Below are 23,621 nucleotides of genomic sequence, written 5' to 3' on the forward strand. Positions count from 1 at the left end.
TTGTTTTGCAACTTCACCAGTCAGGTTATGCTTGCAACGAAGCATTTACACTTATAATGACGATGAAACGTCATTATCACAAAGTCCTTATCTGAATTCTGAAGTAAAGTGATGAAAAAGCCTGGATTTTCCTTTTTTTTTTTTTTCCCCCTCATTCATTTGAACGTACAAGTGAGACGGAAACACACCTTGGGGTCATTTGTTTAGATGCAGCAAGGTTTAAGTGCGTGGCAGCGCTTCTGGAAGTGCTGCTTCTGCCGGGTGCAGTCGCAGCACTCCCAAGGCCGATTCCTCCCACCTCCAGTGAAAGAGTTTTGTCTGAAAGTCTCTTAAACTCCAGTCCACCTTTGACATGGCAGACTTCCCTCACAAAGAAAAGGCAGAGTCCCACGTGCAGCCAGCAGACACTTCTTAGGGAGCGTGGTGTTGTGAATGCAGTTGGGCACGTGAGCGGAGTGCTGCTTGGCCTCCTGGCGAGTAATCTCTGCTATTCCCACCTCAGACGGATCTAGTCGCCCCAACGTTCTTCTCAAAAAAAATCGTATTCAAATTCTCCAGTGATGCACCTGAGGAAGAAAAACAAACTGACTCCAAAAAGCACTTCCATTCGCCCCACAGTACTGCTTCAGAAACCACAGCCACACAGCAGATTAATTAATTTTTCACTGAGCTGAAAAGTAGGTTTATTTATGTGGTCGATATACTTTAAAGTCTGTCTTGTTTCTCCGAGGAGTTTTACTGAGCTCTCAAGCATATATTTTCTTCTAAAACTTACCGATCCCCTAGATGCACGGTATATCTGCAAAACTTAGGTGACGGAGAATTTTACTTTGAAGGACTATTTTGAGAAAATAGTCCCTCAGCAGGGGCAGGGGAGAAAGAAAATCATTTTCTTAACAATGATAAAGGCACAGTGAAATTAGCACAGTGCCATTTGGCTCATTCCCTTCCCCGCGCTCACACGCACAAAAAAATGAGGTTTTATTCACTCTCGGTATGATTTATTGCCTTATGTTGCATCATGTTACAAAATGTCATACGCACTATGCTCCAGCGCACAAGACATACCAAGATAAAATTTGATTTGACACCTGCGTAATGAATGTGAAAGACAAGTCTTCCGAAGTCAGAAGTGTATTTTAAAGGAATATTTCCATCACGATGAATGACAAAACTGGGGGGCTCCCCCTCTCTCTCTTCCCTTTCTCCCTCCTCTTCTCTTTCTTCCTCCCTCTGTCTCTCCCCCTCCCTCCGTCCCTCTTCAACAGGGTGGTTTCCCAAAGCAAAACTAATGGCAGAGCTCACCCTGGTCTTTGTACTTTCCATTTCCATCTGTTGCCGCATGAGTCCGGAGTGAGTGAAGAGGATCCTTGCAGGCGAACGAGCATCACCATTTTATACTCCCTCTTGGCCCCACAAATAAGCGGATCGAGGGTCGATCCGATGCTGTTGGTGAAGTGGGTGAAAGAAGGCTGACACTTCAGTCTGACTTTTTGCACAGACAACCATATTATAGAACTAATCACAAATTAGTGCAGTATTTGTCCTATTATAGAACTAATCACAAATGAACGCTGTATTTGTCCAATCTGCTATCTCACCAGTCGCGCTTGTACCCGATACCTTTCTCAGTACTTAGGTGCATCAGAGCCTGGAGATCTTAAGAGATATGAAAGGCAGAACGGGCCATGGGATTATCAATATAACCTCTGCATCACAGTCTTGTTAATTAAGCCCAAATACATTAGGTAGGGCATATATTTTAATCTGTGGAATACTAAGCCCCACTCAGGCATCAGTTACTTGGTTCACCTGAAAAGGCAGAGAATTGGTGATCTAAAATGGGGTCAGAGGATCCTGGCAGGTGAATCAGAAAAGCCAAAAATCCACTTATCAAGTGGATTTCACTATCAGTCCTGACCTCCCCAAAATCTGTGCCTCAACTATATGTACCTATACCTTGAAGTAATCCTGCTGAAGGTACCCTGCCTCACAGTTTCTGTTCCCAGTCAGAGCACCGTCCCTTCTATGCAGCGTCCAACACGAACGGGCTCAAAGGCCGCACTCTGTCGCCTCCGAGACACCCAGGAAACATTTGGAAAAGGCAGTAGCTGTACCAGGAAAAAGTATCTTCCTGCCCCATCAAATAGCCTGTAGAAGCCCTGGAACAAAAGGCCAGGTACCCAGAAGTACGAATGAACAGAGAAATTTATTCAGAGCCCTGATCTATAATTTTCACTTTTTCAGCTTGCTTAAAAAAACACCTGAACGTTCATTAAAATACATCAAACTGCAATGGTCCATCCACCTGCTGATGGGTGAGAATTTTTTTTTTTTGATAAGTGAGTTCAAAATTAGATTTTACATTATCATCAATCATCGTGGCAAAGGGCAGGGGATCAGATTTTCTGCTACATGAGTAACTTTCCGTGGCAGTTTTGCAATGCAGCGTTGTGTATATAAATAGCGAGTTAAACCCGTACATGTTCCATGCATGGTAAGTACTGTACCCAGATATTCAGTCTTTTTCCAAACCAATAAAACATTTATCTCTCAAAAGTTTTACCAAGTGCAAAAGAGAAAAATGCCTAAGACTTACAGTTTACTAAACCCCTATTCAAAACGAATGCCTGTAATAGATCACCGGATGCTTTTGAATTATTTTGAGGCTTAGTTAATATGGCAGAGTATATAATGGAAATTCCATTGTTTGATCACTCTGATGCATTTGTCATTTCTGTTTAGTTATTTCCTTGTAAATCGTGAAGTAGACTATCTCTATTTGATAGCTGTTTACCCAAAATTGCCTTTAAGAGCAATACATGCACTTCAGCAAAACGAGGTTTTGAGTATTATGTACGCTTGGGATAAAAGGCACCCGTGAAAACTGCGGCACACTTCTTTCCCACCACACCTAAGCCAGCAAGGGTAACGCTGTGTTGGCCTGTTCCGCTTTCTCACAAAGCCACCAAGAAACCAACAGTGGGTCCTGTTGTGTACAGCAGGTAGAGCTGCCCGTTTCCTAATGCATCATTTTTTCCCTTCTGTCCGTCTCTATCACTGCAAATACAAATAACTAGGAGAGCCAGATCCTCCAGAGGACAGTGGCTGTAACCTCCAGTTCATGCAGAGGGGAACTCAAGGAACAGAGATGCTCTGTCACCTCCTGTCCCCTAATGACGCAGGCTCCGTGGGGCTGCAGTGGTCACCAGTGCCGTCGGAGACCCCAGACCAGTTTTCCCTGTATGGAAAGCTCTAGCAACTTCTGTGCTCTTTGCCTGAGGTATGCTTACTGGTTTTCAGCCTTGCTGGCGTACTTGCATTGGATTTCCCACATCTGGTTTTATTCCAGATGTTAACACAATAATATACAGCATGCACTGGAATTTGAAAGACTTTACGTGAATAAATTTGAAAGGCTTTCGGTGTCTTACACTTTTGCTATCCTGCTTTGACAGAGGTCTTGCTCTCGTACCCTGCAACACACTAACAAGCGTGTGAGGATATTTTCAAGGCCGCTCTTACTTTATACCGAGCAGAAGGAGCAGCTGCGTCTGTGATACTTCTTTTATTCACAGGAGCGGAGTTTCTGTAAAGGAAGGGTTTGAAGTTTGGTGTAGATGTGAATTTAGTCAGGGCTGCAACACATACTTTGTCAAACTACCAGCTCAAACCAAGCTTTTCACGCAACTATAACTTTCTCCGTTGCCCCTGGGAGTTTAAAAAAGGAGCATAATTGCTGTTTCAAGTGTCCTCAGACCAGACAAAGCATGTATTCAATCTTCTGCTGACAGCCTAAGCCAAATGATCCAGATCCGCTCATCTGTACCTACTGCCAGCAGCTGTTTGCGACCAACATGCTCTAAGGACAGTCTCCGGAAGGGAAAGGGTCCATCATCTTCTGCAGAGCCAGAGCTCGGCTGTGGGCAGCCGCGGTGGAGCCAGAGGCAACTCCAGAGTTTTTAAGACGCTTCTGTCTTCTTCTGACCCTGGGGCTGATGGGAACCAACCCAATCCACGGAAGGATTTTGAACAGCTTCAGGGTCAGTTTAAATTGCCTCGAAGAGCGCTGAGCCTCAAAGGGACTACAAAGCTGGACACAAAGTCTGGTGGCAAGAAAGGACACTTGATCGGATTTCTCCAGAAAAAGATGTTCTTGGGAAAACGTTTCCTGGAAGGATTTGAGCATCTCTCTACTGCAGCATTTAGCAAGCTTGTGTTACAAAGGACTGTCATTAAGAGACCCTTAATGGCCTTCCTGTCTTCAAAACCTCAGGCACAATTCACCACCCGGCCTACTCTGTGAATAAGGACCAAATATGTTGTTTATTTTATTTTACAGTAAATATTTATACAGCACTCCGCGTGGGTATCTGCATTTTTTTATTCTTGATTTTTCTGGGGGGAAAAAAAAAAAAGAGAAAATAAAATGCTCCCTGCTTCAATGTCATGGGAAAACATGTGGAAATGTAAACCTGCTGTAGGAAGCAGGCACAGTGGGAGCTGTAATGGGAAAAAGGCAGGCATGGTTTATCAGCAGAATATGTAACATACACTGAACATCCGGCTTCCCAAGTAAGTTGTTAACAGTGCTCAATACAAATGTTTCTTTTTAAAGAATCAGATGTTCCTCTTCTTCTTTCTTTTTTTTTTTTTTTCAATAGCTGCAGTATGGTAAAACTGGTGCCATAAAGTCATTGCAAGAGACAGCAAACAACTTTGTTATCATAATAGGCTTTTTTTTTCCCTCCTTCTTTTTTAAACAATGGCTCTAGCAGGTGGCATGTGGCTGAGACCGGGTCTATCATCATCTCCAGGGTGCCAAGACGTCCCTCAAAGTTTCTGTGGGAGGAATTTGTTGGTGGGATTTGGATTGTAAAGGCACGTGAGCATCTGCTGCCTGCTCGGTCTCATTACCATTGACACAATTAGCTCCTGCAGCTCTCGGCCTGGCAGCCAGAGCGGGGACTCAATTTTCTTGCCTCTCTGACAATGCTCATTACCATTCATCTGAACGTACGGGTTCCTCGGCTGCCGAGTCTGGGCCAAGGGGCTGTGAAAACAGATCACACAGAAGGAACACTCGGGGACGGAAGAGCAAATTGACATAATAGCTACTAACAGCCTAAGATCAACTGCCTTGCATACAGCACCACCGATAAACTTTCAGTATGCATAGTAATGGCTTTTTTCCCTTCTGTATAAGTCACTTTATTCCTAAAACCCACATTCTATGGTTTTATGCTATCGTAGGCTTTCTGTAAGTAGATTATAATCTTTTTCCGTGATTCAGGAGATATTACACAGCATTACTGTTGTCCTTCTATAGCCCCTAACCATTTGCAAAGTCATGACAAACTTTCTTCCTTTTTTTTTTCTCGCATCATGTACACAAAAAGTCCGTTTTCCACCTTTGAGTTAATTTGGAAACCAGACTAAAAAGTGAGACTTTTGCTCCTTACGGTATCATGGAAAGTAGGAGTTTATTGACATCTTTCTCTGGCAACCGCAGCCTAAACAAAATGTTACCACGTATCTGCAGATAAAGACTTCACATTCCTCTAAGTGTCCTCACCCCACATAAAACTGCAATTATTTTACATTTCCTTACAATAGATGCTGCATAATTCCTCCTTGCTGGCCTTATGTCCTTTTATTTCTACAAAGAAGCCTTAGCCCATAAATGGAAAATTAGAGAAGGCACACAATTTTCAAATAAATCACTTGGCTAAAAGCAGAGAGGAGGGGAGGGAGAAAGAGGGAGAGAATTTAAACCGATCTATCTCCTGAATACGCGTCAAGGATCTCTGTCTTTGAACAAAGAAAACAGAAGGGCTTCAAGGCCTGAATCTGCGATAATCTTGCAGTTTTTGAATGTTGCATAGGCAGCAATTTGTGACCTTACTGAAGAATATTAGATTAAAGCAGAAGTGAATTTACCACAATACGCCTTTCCCGAGACTCAGCCTTTACTAGGTCTTTGTAACCCAGGAGGATGGAAAACATCACATAGAGCTGGGGACGAGGCAGGGGCATGACATTTGCTTTCAGATGTTTTTAAAACTCAAGGAAGTGTTATTGTTTCCATAAATCATCACTATCGGTTTATTTTCCTCAACCCCCTCTCTGTCTTGTTAGGCAAAACATATGCTGGGCATTGTCATCGCTCAGGGCCAAAAAGAAAGAAGTGGAGTTTTACCGAGCTTCCCAAAATGATGGCTGTCACGGTTTTAATCCCAGGTTCCAGGCGGTGGTTGCAGGACCCTGGAGCGCCGAGGAGAAGAGGGACGAGGGGCATCTCCCCCGCTGATGTCCAGAGCCCACGCTTGTTCGCAGACCTGCCCCAGTTCCCCTGGCTTTGTCATGGAAATGCAAACCCTGAAAGAAGAGTCCGTTATGTCAAATTACAAATTATATTATAGGGTTTTAAGTAATTGTTTGCTGACTGTTGTCGTGCACATGTGGTTTGTTGGAAGTTGATGTAATCATTTTGGCAAATTTCCACCAAGTGAGAACCAGCCGGGGTGAACTCTGAAATCAGCTGCTCTGGGGGTTCACATCGTGCAATTAATGGGTGAAAGACTAACACAGGCACCCTTCAAAGTTAATTTACACAGACCCATTTTAGAAGTAGTGCATTATGTCTTAACTGTATGAAATGTATTGTGGACATATTAGCATTCATAAAACTCATTAGAAACCCATTAGTTCAAATGAAAGACCTCTGTATATATAGTTCTTTCGTACTATATAATTTTATAGTTCTTTTGTACTATAAAATTTAGCATTTTTATGGCCAGCAAAAAGAAACGTAGTAAAAATATGCACTCTGTTTTTCTGGAGCCATTTGAACAAAGTTTTCATCCATCAGAAAGATTTTTGTTTCAATCAGACATCAATTAAAACAAACATGCAAGACTATTCCAAAATAACCTTAACTTACTGGAATGCATTCTCTCACCAGGCTACATAAATATGGGTACACCCACATTTTTTCCCTAATTTCGTGGTCCAAAACATGTATGTCAGATCCTGGAACACTTCAGTATGATGTAATGAGGCAGCTGGTCTTTCTTTTTCATTAATTCACTAGATCAGTAGACAGTGATATTATGGTGACTGGAACTTAAAGCATAAACTGACATGCTTATATTCCAAATATAGGTGTATAAATATTTCATTGAAATAATTTGTAGGGGTTATACATATACACATATATATATATGTATTTGTATGTATTTATGTATATGTAACATTTTTAAAGAAACAAGAAGTTCAGTAAAAAGAACTTTGTAATGAATCTCAATAATCTGCTTTCGCAGTTTTCAAGTAGTTATAATTGTTGTTCGTCGGTGCCTTTTCTTAAGGCGTCTGTGCTGTTAAGATATTGGTCTTTTGTTTTGTCCTTCCACAGACTTCTATCACAAAACGAAGCTATTAAGCAAATGCAGAATAAATCAAGCGCGCACAGTATGGCATATGGATGATTTCCATTAAAGAAGTTCAATATATAGATAAAAGGAAAACTTGATAAAAATAAATGGCAGAGTCTAAGTGGATTTGGTATATTGCTATTGGGATTAAGTGTTACACAAGTTAAGCTCCATGGCAATGCTTAACATTATTGCTAGGCACCGTTCTCCTAGACATCCTGTATTGTTTAAACACTTATTTTTATATAGCTTCTATAACATAGTTCCAATCTTTTTCTTTTTTTTTTTTTTTTTTTTGGAGTACCTTGGTAAAGAAATGGTTCAACAGCTAACAATAAAAAATAAAAATGCCTCACAATTTGTCACTTGAATTCTAAAAGCTATAAAACCAAGTGATAAATGTACAAAGCACGTATTAAGAAAACCTCAGTGTTTTGACAACTTTGATGTTTTTTGTTGTTAGCTTTGTTTTATGATCACTTTAGACAAAACACCTGCACCGGTTTTAAACCAGTTAAGTAACATGTAACCTGTCATATGCGCTATGGAAGCTAACAGCACGTATTTCCCCAGGTCTGCTGGGGTTTGAAACTAAACTGGGGTGCTTTCTTTTTTAACTGTGGAAACCTTTTTCTTAAATAATTACTATTTTCATTAGGGATCACTTCCGCTCATTTAGGGATGTCTCTTCCTAAGCTGACTTTAACACCAGATTTTGCTTACAGCTAATGAAGATAAACTCCAATCTCTTTGTTGATCTGAGCATGAGAAGGACAAAGTCTGTTGACTCTGGTATCTACGTGTACTGACGAATTAGTGGTTTAATTTCAGCCGAAGTGCATATCGCTGAATCCAGATCAAGTTTAAAGGAAACTCCTATGGATGTCTCGTATCTGCAGCCAATAATATTTTAAGAGTTTACTTTTGGAAGTTATAGTTTATGTATCCTGTTAACTAAGTTCTGATCATACTCTTTTTCTGATTTCCACCCAGGTCAAACAGCACTCAACCACGAAATGCAGTTGATCCATTAGTTCTTCAACATGGTTACAATCCATAGCTCATAATTCAAACAGACATTATTCTCATAACTAGTCCTCAAGCTTCATTTGAGTTCCTTAGTGTCTGATGGCCCAGGATGGTTTGATTTGCGTGTGCCATTTGGGAGCTCACTGGACCCTTTCTGGCTCTATTGGATGTAAAGGGACGTCGGTTCACTGGAATAAGGCTGAAAACTTAGAGGCTGCAGAAGGAAGTACTGTGTTTATGGTTTACCTGGATTGTATGCATTAACCAACCTGATTGCCTCTGTAAAGTCCATCTCCTGAAATACCTGCTATTGAGCCAAATTCTGCTGTCACTAGCGAGTGCCTGGGCAGCACAAGTCCCTCCTTTTAACAGGATTTAACGGAGGAGATAAACTCTTTCACTGAATGACTCCTGACGTGGGCCACATTCACGTCTCATTTGCCATAACCGAGTGTAACTGAAGGGAACTTCATTTTTTATAAATGCATTTATTTCCTTGAAACACAGAAGAGGTGTTTGCACCGGAAGAGCAACAACCCACCTGAAAGAATGTCTCTTTTTACAGAAATAAAAAAGAAAAAAAAAAAAACAAATGTGAACCTATATATGCCCCATCCGCGTGGAAATGAGACCGAAATGACTGACCTCTGTTCTCAACTGAGGTATATCCACAGTCTTAGGATTCACACATTAATGAAATGAGAAGGACACTTCAGAGATATTTCCCTTTGAAAATTACTAGCCTTGATCTCCGTTACTAGGTTTAATTTATGATGCCCCAAAATCACAACAGAGAATGGAGATTATCAGGTTTGTCATTGTATGTACACAGAAATAGAGGAGAGAGGGAAAGAGAGCACTTCTCTGACATCTCATCATTAGTATTTTGTAGGGCATCCAATCTACTGTAAAATCCATTTGCAAAACACAATAATTTTATCATTTATGCATTTTATTATGTATGCTTTCTTCCTAATGTTGTAAAACCATGAAAGCTTGGTGTATTTTAAATCAAATGCATGCACTGAGTATTTAAAGTAAGCATCGTAACTACCTCAAGAGGAAAAAAATATAATAAAATAAGAGTCAGCCTTGAACTAAAGACCTGTATAAATTTGCATTTGAATCCTATAAAGTCAGCCTGACTTTGCTAACAGAGAAGTGCTATGATATTATCTTTGCCTCATCCTTCCTACCAAAAATTCCCGCAATACATTACTTTTTGTTGAAAACTGGAAAAAAAAAAATACTACTTTATAGCAGTTTTCATTTTTCAGGCTCCCAGTTGGTATGTCTACCTAACTACATGGCATATACCATTTCTAAGGCTGACTCTGTGTTATTATGCAAAACTGCTCTCACAGTATTTTGACCACTTACCACAGTGGTAAGGGACTGACAGACAAATCCAAGCCTGCAAACATGCAGCCTTAGAGTTATCCCTCAGTCCTAAGTGTTTTCCTTGATGGGGCCGTGCTCCTGAATGCTGTATGCTACATCAGGCAAGCTTAGAGCACATATTTTGCAGCCGATACGATCTGAGATAGCTCCTGAAATTGATGGTTGAGTCTGTTCTTTCAGCAGTTCTTTCTGCTTTATCAAATTAATATTGACGTTTCTGATATACTCAGTTATCATCAAAATTCAAAGAAAATTACTCTTAAGATAGCTGTTGCTGCAACTCTTCAAACTGAGAAAGAAGTAGGATTACATTCGTTTGGCTTATGGTTTGTGCTGGTTAAACAGTCTCTAAGAAGGAATACTTTTTCCCAATTAATTAGGCTTTTCTTCCCATCCCGTGTGAATTTCCCCATATCCTTTTAAGTGTAAAAAATTAGTAATTAAAGCCACTGACCGTTCTCTTAGCCAGTCTTTTCTGCTAAATTACTTTAGTGAATCACAGCCTGTTATGTGGTTTATAGGGTTGTTATGGTACACAAATACTACAGGCAATTACTATGGCAGTGACAGAGAATACCTTCATAGCTCGATACGGACATCTACCTTGATATGGAAAATCCATATGAAAAACCTATAGATCAGTCTTGTCTTTGAGATTTGAGGACATCTTTTTTCCTTTCCCCGTGATTATCGCTGTATTTGATCTAGATGCCTTACGCTATTTTTTGCTTGATCAGATGAGTTGCTTTTGATGCTTCTCTACTGCTCATTGTGATTTGTTTTCTGAGATGGCTGAAAAGTAGTTCATATACTTGTATACATACATCTATACACGTATACCCTTCTAAAATTAAATAATCATTGATCTTTCCACAGAAGCACTTCCGCTGAAAGCAGGTGCCACCCTTGGGGCTTTCTCCCTTGTAATTTTGTTAGTGTAAAGGGGAGCAGATCCTTTGGTAAAATGGGTAATTTCTGCAGAGGGCTTTATCAAGTCTAAAACTTAGATCTCAGGATCATATTTCATGGGAAGCGAAGAGAGAACGGAGCTCTGCGGTGCTATTTTGTCTACTGTCTTTATGGCCACGCAGGGAATTTGCTGCCTTCTGAATTCAGTGTACCTTTTTCAGGGCCAGTTGACAGGCAAATATAGTCCTCAGAGTATAAACAACAGCAACAAAAAAAGACTTGACAAAGGTACTGAGAAATGATGTTATTTTTTGTGACCTTGCACAGAGGAGCAGGGTGGTTCTGCTGATGCAGAGGACCAGATGCTGGGAGCCAGGACATGTGGGGCTCATTAACTCCCATCCAAATTACGAAAGCTTGAAGCAGGAATGAGCAAGATTTGAGCAGTGAAACATTTGGGAAGAGCCCACAAGTCAAGAAAATGTTTTGCTCGGAAGCGTTTTGTTTGTCAATTAGTATTGCAAGGAAAGGAAAGGGAAGGCAAGGGGAAAGGGAAAGCAAGAGGAAAGGGAAGGCGAGGCGAGTCTTTCAAGTGGGAGACACATTTCATGTCCTCATCTCCGGAAGGGTGAGTAAAGTCATGAAGTTAAGATATTCATAGAAATACAGATGCTTAAATGTTTTCGTATGGAGTCCAGTTTTGATTAGAAAATTTGTCAGAACCAACATTGACATAAAAAAAAAGAAATCAGACTTTTGATAAGTCAGCAATTTTTAAAAATACATATTGTTAAATTACTCATGAATCAGTGCATTTGTGAGCAGCAGAAAACCAGGGAACAGGCTTTAATTGGAGCAAGTTTAGATCCAAATGGAAACAAACGCCACAGTGTGGAAATAGCCTCAATGCCAAAATGCCTCACAAGCTGCTGCAGCCAAACCAGTACAAATGATCAGGAGAAATGAAGGACACTTAAGTGCTTCAGAGGCATTAGCCAGTTCCCATCTCTTTAGTCTACATAATGGTTAAACCTGGCAAAGGGCAGTTGTTTTATAAAGCTTATACTACATAGGGGGAAAAAAACCCCCTCAAAGTGGCCCGATGCCTTCTTGGACAGGCTGATGTTTGTCTTCGAAGTGATCCGCTTCTGAAAACTCCCATTACTTAAATACCAGCTCAGTCTTTGTAGCTCAATTACAATAATTGATTCCTTTTAAAATTAAACCAGGAGATTATTTTTTTTTCTTTCATTTATAAAAGCTTTACTTTGGAAAAATCAATTATTTATACTCCAGAACCCCATTTTCATTATCATGGGTCAACACTAACTCCCACAACACAGCTGAATCTTCTTCGTGCTGCCCAGGTACTCACAGCCTCACAGTGCCACTTCTAGAGCCTTTTAGAAAGTCTACTTTTTTGCCAGTTATATTTTTGTGAAACCTAATAGATACCTGGATGTATTTTACCTCAAGGAATAAGTTGCCTGAAAGAAAAACACCCTGCACACCTCCTCGACAAAAACGTGAATTCAGTGAGACTTCATTTCCATCACTTGTACAGCCCAGCCAAGAACCCAGTTGGGTTCTGGTGGTGATGAGGGATTCAAACACCTCTCAATATTGTACGCGTGTAAGTACCTCCTTTACACGGAAGTCACATACACATATTTTTACTCTACTTTTCCAACTCAACTTTTCAACGACACCTTATTGATTTGTGAGAGAGGTATCTGACCTGAAAATCCACTTTGTTCCTATGTGGGTGAGATGAATGGCAGATTAAAAGGCAATAATTTCCTCAGAGAAAAACACACAGCGAGTGGAGAACAACTTCTGGATTTGAAGACCTTTATTTTACTTCCTAGGAAAAAAAGAAAAAAGAGAGAGAATTTATGAGAAAATAAAAAATATAATACATATGAACAAAAAGTGGGACTTGAAATACATTGCTGGAATTGATTGCATTTGAAGTTGTTACATTAAGTTGAGCCTCTCCAATAAATCAGTAAATATGATCATAACACTTTGTGTTGTGTTATAAAAGAGGTTCTCGGTGAAACCTTGCGAGGTGAAATTTCATGGTGAATTATTTTCATTATTGTGGAAAATCAAAACAATTTTCAGTAAATAATAAAAATCATAAAATTAATAGTTTTCAGTTGTTTCATTGTATAAAAAATGTTATATTGAGTGACCTGACAATTTTTATTTTAATCATGAAAATTCCTGACACAGTTGCTTGACTGAACATAAATATTATTTCTGAACATTGCATCCTCTTCTTCACCTAGACGACACTTATTTTTTAGTTCTGCAATTTTGCAAATTTGCTAAGATAATCCATTATGATTACCTTTTCTGTAGATATTTATATATGAATATGTGTATACACATACACACACATATATATTCAGCACTGTATTTAAATTAATAAAAAAAAGTTACATTTGTAAATTACAATGAAGCCAAAGAAGCTACATTTGTTTTGTAAGCTATTTTTCATTAGTTTTTTAAGGAACTCCAATTTTGTCATTGGCAAACAGAAGCAGCTGTCATCTTTCTTTTCAAACGTATGTGCCCAAATTTTGGTCCAAAATATTACCATTTCCTGTAGCAGCCCCCATCTACGGCATAGCGTTTCCAAACAGCTATGAAAGGATGTGACCTGAGTGGCAGATCAGATCTAAGGGCGATTTTCACAGACATTATTGTGCCTATATTTGTATGGGGCAAGGCTAAATTCATTCATCCAGTCAGGTGGACATTTCTGACAAAATCTATCCTGAATGTAACAATTTTGTCTATGTCAGAAGCTTCTGCATATGGCACATAGGTGTATATATATATGTATGCATACCATCGCGAATGTGCTTTTTGCACACCGAGCTGTATTCCATAAGGGCCTTCTAGAGGGAGCATCCATTATATAGCCAGTTTGGATTCTGGATTACAGACAGATGCATATGGTGACATCTTACGGGAAATTCTTCTCTGTCATTTCTTCTTTGTTTAGCAAAAGTAAAAGAAATTCGGGCTAGGAAGGCATACACCGCTCATGGGATTCAAAAGATTATAAAAGTAGGAAAGGAATTTCCTTTTGCATTCTGGATGCAGTGGAAGGAGCTGGGGAAAATGCTTCAGTGGTAGGAACGTGTTTAGTATCCAAAGTCACAGAGGATGTGCTCGTTCTGTATAGGCACAACTAGGTAGAAAAGGCATATTATCCTAAATTTGCAAATAAAATTGAATGCACAGTTTAGTGTGATTAAATAACATCTCTGAAATTTCATTAAATAAAATAATGAAAATGGCATAGAAAGTCTAGTTTGCAAACGACCTTATCTCAGTCTGGAAAACTGGTGTTAGATTTATAAATGCACATGGACATTTTGTTAAGGAAACAGTCTTTGAAACAGCAGTTTAGGACACTTAAGCATCACTGAGAAATCATCCGATCTCTCCTGGAAATTTCAGGATAAAAGCAAGTTTGGGTGTAAGTTCAAAGCCTTCACAGCCTGTTTGAGCTGCTTTAGAGGGAAATTTGGCTAAGATCTTGACTCGCCAAGCTGATCTGATGGGCTCGGTTCGATTCAGGAGCCGGGATTTCAGCTCACCAGTCGCTGTGCCCTTTTTAACCAGGGAATAAGACCTTCACCCCCGCCCCCCTTGTCCCTCCGGCTGGCAGAGCGGTTCTCCACTCGCAATCGGAGGAGTCAAAAGGACAAGCAGAAAAAGAAAGGAAGAAAAAGAGCGAGTGGGCAGGAGAACCTTGCCAAGCGCAGGCAGCTCTCCTACAGCCTGTTTGACGTATCTCAGCGGAGTGTGCACTGTAGGAAAAAAAAACATGTCACTGCTCTAAAACTGTCTTTTCTAATTCAGTGCATCCATGTATTGTTATAAATCAGTTTCCCAGTCGCCGAAAGATACAGAGACAAGAGAACAACTTTGACTGTTAGCTATCAACTCAGATAACGAAAACTTTCTTTCAGCATTAAGCCGCCAGCGTATGAAAAAAAAGACGAAAACCGTAAATTAATGCCTGCATGTTTTGCCTAGGAAAGGGTTCCTTCTGAGCGTGCCTGCACGCTCATAGGAGTCAGGCCTGTACATTTATCCCAGTTCTGGGGTTAAAGGGAGTTTTAAAAGCATCTAAAATTCGGCCTTACAAATTGCAGCCACTTACGTTTCCATATACTTACATCCTAATTATAGTGTTGCTGACTGGAGAAGCTGTTGGACAGTCAAGGATCCAAGCTGCCGTGCTTGAAGTTAATTTATTATGATTTTGTTAGAGGTTAACATCAAAGCGTATTGATAATGCTATATACCTTACACTTGAGAGTCGTATTTCACAACAACATATATTTCAAATTTGGAATATATGTATATATACACACATTTCTGCAGGTAGGCTGGTAATTTTACTATAAACCTATGTTAGGATAAACTAAAGATTTAGAATATGGCTAAGAACTAGAAAGATAATAATACATTCCAACACATTGTTGGAATGCTGTACTTATCCCAAGGTCAAACATGTAAACCAAGGAAATTCTGAATGAGTAAAGTGGTGTTTATTGATTCTGAGAAATGCTTCCTTCTTACATGTACCTCATCACACTAGGTGACTAAGTCTCAGGGCAGACAGCTTATTTATATAACTTTGGTTTACCACTTTCCTTCTTAAAGAATGAAACCTTTTTCTAAATGATTATCTTTTGACCTCTAACAGGCTGGTGATTTACAGAGTCCAAAAGGCAACACACTGTATTTAAAAAGCTTTAAGATGCCATTTAAAGCTTTTATGGTGAAACACCTTGCTTCTAATAATACACTTGCTGCTCTAAGTTCGGACAGTTTTCTGAATAAAGAAATACCTTTTGCATGTTTTAAAATGAAGAATTTACTCGTGTTATAAATACATTTTACTCCAACCTGTGAAAAACAGCTCAGAAAAATATAGCTACAATTTCATAGTACCTGATAGTAAAACAATGAGCAGTGAGGGCAGAGCGGGAGGAGAGAGAGAGGAGGCTGCACGAGAAACCCGCAGATGTCTGATGGAAGATAAAATGACATCTTTGATGTAAAAGCACTCTAACAATGTAAACTAGAAGGATGATGTACGTAACCATTCTAGTGTAATGGACATGATTTTCACTTGGACAGATAAGACGTTATTTAGATTCTGTCATGGAATATAAGTCTTCATTTTCTTTATACATTCAAGTAACTAGATTTTCCACTCAGCAAAGCAGCACGGTTAAGTAAGTCAAAGGCATAGCATCCGATGCTCAAAGTTTAAACAACCTCTCTCTTGTGGGGCTGTGTTATACTTACTCTACTTAGACAGCTGGTTGTAGTCAATTTATTTCTAGATATCTCGAACACGTAACTCCTTTTTCTCACGATCGTTTCTGGGCAAAAACTGGCCTGTGCTCCTGTTCATTCACCTTTTGTGTTGGAATGGGGAGGAGGAAGCAGGACCTTATATGGACCAACCTCTTTGTGCTAGCAGCCAGTGCCAGCTCTTGTTGTGTGGATGTGTGTAAGGGAAGTTGGTTAAGACTGGAACAGCATAAAGCCAAGAGTGGGTAATTTATTGCATGCAAATGTCAAGCTATCTTTTCTATATGGTTAAGAGCCTCATCCAAAGACCCTTAAAGCCAGGGGAGGTCTTGTCTGGCTCGAGCATTATTCAGATCAGTCTAACGGAGGGGCTATCAGAGCGTTTGTCATTACATAATAACCATCTAGAAAGGATTTCTTTCACTTGCCCTTTTTTCCTTTCCAAGGGAAGATGTTATTCAGATTCTGCCAGGAAATGCAAGGTTTCACTTTTTTTATATATTAAAGTAACTTAGATTTTCTACTCATTGCATCACTTCATGAATAACAATCCTGGACATTTCCAGGACATGTTTTCTCCTCCAGCTGTCAAAATATTTAATGCTTTGAATGTTCGCAATTAGGCATTGCAGTTGAAAGTGCTACATTTTTCTTTATGCAGCTTTGGAAAAGAATGATACCTGGGTCCCGCTGAGTCGTCTAATAGCAGATTTCTGCAAGCTTCTGGGATACACTGTGGCGATATTCAGGTTACTTAAAGCCCGAAGTACTGTGATTTCCAAAAACATATTGAGGAGCTCTGGCTATTAGTTTACCTTCCTCTGTTGGACATGTGGATTGAATTATCACTTCCAAGATCCAGCTGTGTCTTTTGGGAAAATGGCATATGAACAGATGAGGAGGGGGAGAAATTCCTTGCCAGCTGGAAAGAAACGGTGGGTGCCAGCCTGGGGATTAGCAGTGACAGAGCTCAAAACAAGAGAAGGTATGGGAAAGAGGAGAGCCTCCACCGAGCTGGGGGGCATCTCCAGAAAGTGCGTTGTGGAAGAAAACAGTCCCGGGGTGAGGGGAGCAGGAGAAACATGCAGCGCTGCCTGTATGGTAGCTGCCTGGGTGCTTCAGGTGGCCAGCAGAAAGGGGTCCCAGGATCCATGTTTGAGACGAGTGAACAGAGAAGAGCAGAAGCTGGGAAAAATGCTGGGGGCGGGGGGAGGATCAGTTAGCAGCCAGCAGTACAGGAAAGAGAGAGAAAAATCCCTGGAAGCAGCAGAACAAAGCCAGCCACCTGGCAGGAGAGGGGAAGAAAGGACCTGATGAGAAGCTGCAGCTTCTTCCTTTGCTTTCCTGATGATTTGAGCTCGAAGTAGCAGCACACTTCTTGTGCAGATGCTTAAACAACATAAAAGCATACTGAAGTCAGCAGACTGCAAAACAGCCTAACAACATGGTGTAATTTCTGTGTTCCTGCTAGAGCTGGCCAGGATGTTTTTAACTAATCATATTTTTGGCAAAATATGCTGTTTCACCTAAATTAAGACATTTACTGGAACCTGTTTCCCTCAACAAAATTTTAAATGAAAATTCGACTGAAGACAAAGGTCATCCAGTGAATTCTGTCCACAGAAAGAATATCTGCTTCTGTTCTGCCCCGTTTCCCAAAACACTTGAAAGATATTGTTTTTATTTCACTTGCTTACCAAATGAAAGTAAATCACAATCCTCAAAAAGTTTCATGAATAGGAATTTATGAAGAAAACCAAAACAAATCCAGTTCCCAGGTCATAAAGGCTAACTTTCAAAATCCCGTTTTATTCTAATCTGTTCTCTCCGTCCCAATGCCAGGAAAGGAGCGTCCGCATAAATCAGCACTGTGTAGACATCGGTCAGTATGTGGGTAAATGAGTCATGGAAAGGAGCAGGGGAAACATGGCCACTCTCCTCTCTTCGGGTGAAAGACCTAATAAACAGCGGTGCATAAACTTGAAGACGACTTTAAAAGGAAGATGGATTACACTCGCGGAAGAGCTTCTGTAATTCGTTTTCATATTGATTTATCAGTACATAATATTCATTTGGCTATCACTAACCTCATTTCCCTAGACATGCACTCACACTCAGTAGTACTTTTTTCTGCCAAAGCTGAAAAACAATTAACCTTTCTGAGACAGAAAACAGAACCAAACTGTGGTCCTTCCTCCTTCATTTGGTTTGTGGGGATTGTTGCAGCTTTATTTTAATGTATAATTTTCTTCTTTTCATTTTGAGAATGTCACTGCTATGCCTGCTGTCATTTATTGCTTTGGTGGTTGATTTCCTGGTAATATTCAGCCAGAAAGTGTAGTCTTGATATGACCTGTATAACAATATGTGTGTTAGACTTATTTTTTTTTAATCTTCAAATACGGTACTCATTATCCAGAACAGAGGCATAGATCCCAGGAAGATGCACTCAGGAGAAAATTGTTTAAGTAAAACCTGATATTAAGTTGTATAGAATCAATAATAATTTTTTAAAAATGTTTCTTAAAAGAAATGGGAATTAATAGGTTCTTTGGCAGAGGTAAACAAAGTAATTTAATTTTACTGTGCAGTGATTTCTCACTAAACCAAAGAGAATTGGTAGAAATTTCAGAAATGCCTTAGCAAACTCTGAAATGCCAGCTCTCAAAGGCAAGATTTTTGAAAGATGCTTAAACACCTGATAATCTGAATGATCACTGCAGGAAACTTTGAAAGTACACTGAAATCAATGAGTTAGGCACCTAGACACAACTGAAATCCCAGTCTAGCTAAATACTTATACATTTACTACCCTTAAAAATATCTGGGCCTGACAGCTTCAGCACTTATGAGAATACAAATTGTATTCCTAAATCATGCACGTGCTTTTGGAAAGCTTGCATACCATAACAGAATCAGATTAATTTCTGAATAATTTGATGAGTGGAGGACAGAAAGCAGATGTTGTTGGTCTATTGTGATGTACTAAGTCAGAACTCCAGGTCTCTCAGTGGACTGCTGTATGGGGGCCAGTTCTTTAAATATAAGGACAAAGTGAGGATGGCTAATGCAAACGAGGAGCTGGAAAACAGAAATGACTGCATCCAAAAAGGATACAGTCACAACTGTATGTGCTCAAATAGGAGTAACTGGAAAACCCTAAGATTCTTAAAGAATTGGTGCAAAAAGCCCTTAGTATTACAGCAAAAACTACAAATGAATCAGTCCAGGCCATAGGAATAATGCATGAGAAAGAACCATAAAATTTATACAACATGGGGGGATGCAAATCCAGCTGTAGATGATATTGTGGTGAAGTAGAGAAAGATTATTTGGATGACAGACATAATCCTGGAATTTACCTTTTTTTAACAAAGTGAATTCAAAACAGAGAAGAAAGTTCAGTTCTCCGCAGCATCTCTTTCTGAAGATAACTTGTATTATTAATAAAAGACTAGATTATATTCCTATGAAGAGAAAGAAAGATTTCTGTATCCCAAGCAGATATGTTATTAGAACTGACACTTTCCCATATTACAGCAACTTTTGAGGCTTTTAGTTTAGGAAAATGTAAAAGTAGGATTAAAGGATGATTCTAGAGACAGGAAAAAGGAATAAGCAGCATAAAGGAGAAGTTATGAGGAATTTTCTTTAACAATACTTTTATATAGAGGTGGGTTTTTTTCATTTGCATAGTCGGCTGGTCAGCTATTTTCTTTCTGGAAAATTGGTATGTAAAGACTAAACAAGGGAGCAAGAAAGCCTTGAAAAATTTGTATGTTAGGGTTTTTTTTTGTCAGGATATAATGTATAAAGGAAATTATAAGCTTAGTTTAGTAATGAAGAAGTGAATTTTAGAAGAACAACAGTCATGTTTCATTAACTGCTACATTAAAGAGGACACTTGTAATGTCTCCATTTTTAACTTGTAAACATTACCAAACTCTAAATCCTGGCCCAATGAACTTTAATGCATGGAATAAGGGAGAAATTCAAACGCTGAATTATGTTCATATTTAATTCAGTATTGGCACTATTCCTTTCTTAGAGTTGAAAAGGAAGATCTGAGGGTTAAAGACCCCAGGCTAATGGGAATAATGTCGAAGAATAAAATTCAAGACATTAGTCAAGAGGTCTTGCAAGAATGTTTGATTGGCATCACTTTTGTGCTCAGTAATAAATACCAAAATGATGGCGTATACCGCACAACACAGGCATGTTGCGTTTATACGAGTAGCAGAAGTGTGCGAAAGTTTGCATATGCACCATGGGTTACTAAGTGTGGCGCACACTGTTACAGCTGAACGTATACATGGAGCTGTTCCCAGGTTCTCTCATCTACGCTTCGAAATTTTGTATGTAGCTAAGCAAACTGTCAGGGAAGACAGTAATAGGACCATTATGGAAAAAAAGTAGGATGCTGGTGACTGAGAAATTTGATATTACTGGAGAGACAGAATTAATTCTTGTCTTAATACTTCCAGAAAAAGCTAAAGGTCACATCCTGAAGAATGCAAAGGTGAAATGTTAAAAGGTTTTATGATAACGCTAAAGCAGACAGACCATTAAAAGTATCTGAAGTTTGCAAAGCTTTATGAATTCAAGTAAATGACAAGCCAGGATTGAGGAGAAAACACCACAAGAACTTTTTGATACTTGCTTAATCCTTGATAGTCTGAATAATGATAAGTGCCCAAACAGGGTTGGTAATTTATAACTGATATTTACGAAAAAAATCCTAAATGAGTAGTACAGACCTATGCACTCAGTAACATTAAAAGAGAAATATCAATAAGAAATGACATACTTACACATAATTTAGAGCTATTTGAAGTTGCTGAAGGCAGCATAGTTTCAGGAAATAAATTTTTCCTTCACTGGCATGCATTCTGGCCAGAGGGAAGAAGAATTGAGTTAGCCTGTGGGTAAAAACAAGAGAGAATTTTAAGGAGGCTTTGAATTAGTCCTAAACTACAGTATGGCTTCTCCTCAAATTTGAAGCTCACAAATCGTTGTGTTCTAGGCCAGGTTTGGGATAATTTCTTGGTGGATGAATGAAGTATTCAATGGGAAGTTATTTTGAAGTCAGCCATACTAGCATGCTAACAATACAACCAGCTCTTCATCCTTACCAAAGACTTTCATGGAGCCATGAAAGTTATCTGAATCTGTATAAGCCAACATAAAGGTAGATGATTTTTACCATTGGTAAGCTTTGCATCAACTCATGACAGTCACTGTAATACACTGTCCAGCTTTGAGGTAAGCTCTGAATTTCTGCAATGAAATTCAGTGTTTGAAGAACTACTAGCCATCAGTGGGCTAGCAGAGCTTCTACAATGGCTTGGGTAGTTCCCATTGTGTTAGGACACTTTATGACTTATAAGCCAAAAAAAAAAAGGATTTGAGTAGGAATATTTTATCTTCAAAAGGACCATTGCTGAGGGAGAAATGAAAGTATGTTAGCTCAGGATATTCAGAAACTGTTTGTATTTGGAACAACAGATCAGGTAGAGGTTCGTGTTATCAAAGACCTTTTTTAACTGTTTGGTTTCTCAAGAACGTTGAGAGAAACGCAATGGGCAATAAGACAGATGCAAGTACATAAACTATATTATTGCTTTGAACTAGGACAGTTGCAAACAGAAAATCACCGCAGAAGCCCCAGTTCAAACCACCAGACAGCTGGAGGTCCATTTCACCACCACTAGCCCTTCTCCCTGACTTTCAGATAAATGAAACAGTGCACAAAACAGTTATTAGATTAGCAGATATAACACCCTAAAATTAGAAGGAACTTCCAGATTTTCATCAGAGAACTAATTTTCCTAAGTGATAAAGCTTTAAATGACAGTGTAAAAGGCGTGTATTTCCAGACAGCCTAAACATCTTGGGGACAAAAAAAGTGAAAACAGTGCTGCCAAGAAAAGTTTGGCCATACTGTATACTGTAATACTGAGAGAGAAGAGACCGTAAAATAAATATATTAGATTCGGAAGAAGTTTCTACAACAGTCGTCATCAGGAAAATCCTTCCCATCCATTTCTGGAAAAAAAGAGGGGAAAAAAAAAAAAATAGAATTAGAATATTACAGTTCCCATCCAAACCTGAGAAGCAACCATCTAAAGCAATTTTGACTGGTCTGGCTTACTTTTTGCAGGCTGTGAGATCAGAGAGGGATCAAGGAGGTGTCTGACTGAGGCAGACCCTGAGCCTGTGCAGGTTTACTGTTTGCCACAGCCGCTAGTATTACAAAGGCATAGGCTTGGCACATTGCAATCAAAGTTTCAACAGGACTTAAAAAGCGGCATGCATGGAGAGGCTGTTGAATTCACAATCTGAATATTACCCTAGAAGAATAGATATCATTGGGCATGGTTCCTATCTGGAAGAAGCACGTGATCTTTCCTGTATATGGCGCGCTAACATAAGCCAACAGTCTTCCCTGCAAAAATAAAAATAATAGGTCCTTTGACCCATCTAGAGTTAGGATTTCTTTTAACAAAACTTTCTTTATTTCAGTCACGGAGCAGTTAACCTGGCATGAAAAGATGGGTGTACAGGTAGTATCTTTTCAGCTGAGCAGTGACTGGTTTAATAATTCTCCTAATACTCCTGTCCTGATTTCAGCACATGGAGAAAAACCGAGGAGACTTGCACAACCGTCTCTGCTGAGAGTGCCGTGAGTGCAACCTGCCAACGTGATAATTCCTTCTTTCACATTAATAGCATAAACAGTAGTTTATGGTTTATCCAGCCACCTGGATTTCCTTATCCGGATTTTTGAAAATATATTAAGAACAAATTCAACCCCTTGTTGGTTTTGTTTTGTATTTTTCTTTCAACGTTAATTACATTAGGTATTGAGCGCTAGCTTAACAGAGTTTAATTGTTTGTTTTCTCAGAACACCTTGTCCCTTGAGAGCCAGAGATCTGGATTGTTAAAAATATTTGCATGTCTTAAGTAGATGATGGACTTTAAAGGAACTGGAATTAGTGAAATACCCTCATGACACAGAGTTTATAGATATCCCTGAGACGGTGTTATGTAGAAGAAGTATTGTATTTCCAAAGATATTAGATTGGTTGTGCTTCTCCTAGAGCTAGGTGTCATGTTTTTTTGTCTATAAAATATGGAAATTGTTTTCAGGTCTGGAGCTGAAAATAATACCTGGGTGATATATTCAAGAGAGTGTCTGTACTTGTGTCTCAGCTAGTAATCATGTTTATAAGGCTGTCATTATTGGTCTTGGTTTGAGCCCTGTTAATATATATGTATTCTTCAAAAGAGAAGTACAACACAACATTTTCAAGTCTTGCAAAGTAAACTATCAGCCGATGCCTTCGTGTTAAGAGAGGGAAAGCGAGCAACGAAAAGACAGGGAGCTGTTTCTCATTAACTATTGTAAGATGTCAGCAAGATTAAGGTGTCAGGGTATAGAAAGATGAAGAAGAAAAGAATTACTTAGCAAATAGGCATAAATGAATATAAAATGT

General features: G+C 39.3%; 1 long non-coding RNA gene across 1 annotated transcript; it reads right to left on the reverse strand.

The window, feature by feature from the left end:
• Positions 1–1,744: 1,744 nt before the first annotated feature.
• Positions 1,745–23,487, reverse strand: LOC128910603 (uncharacterized). Its single transcript, XR_008466787.1, has 4 exons — positions 20,936–23,487; positions 12,511–12,636; positions 6,200–6,378; positions 1,745–5,053 (listed from the first exon to the last, which is right to left on the reverse strand). It is a non-coding gene; the product is annotated as an uncharacterized LOC128910603 (long non-coding RNA).
• Positions 23,488–23,621: the final 134 nt, after the last annotated feature.

This window comes from Rissa tridactyla, chromosome 5 (assembly GCF_028500815.1).
Source record: "Rissa tridactyla isolate bRisTri1 chromosome 5, bRisTri1.patW.cur.20221130, whole genome shotgun sequence".
Lineage (NCBI taxonomy): Eukaryota > Metazoa > Chordata > Aves > Charadriiformes > Laridae > Rissa > Rissa tridactyla.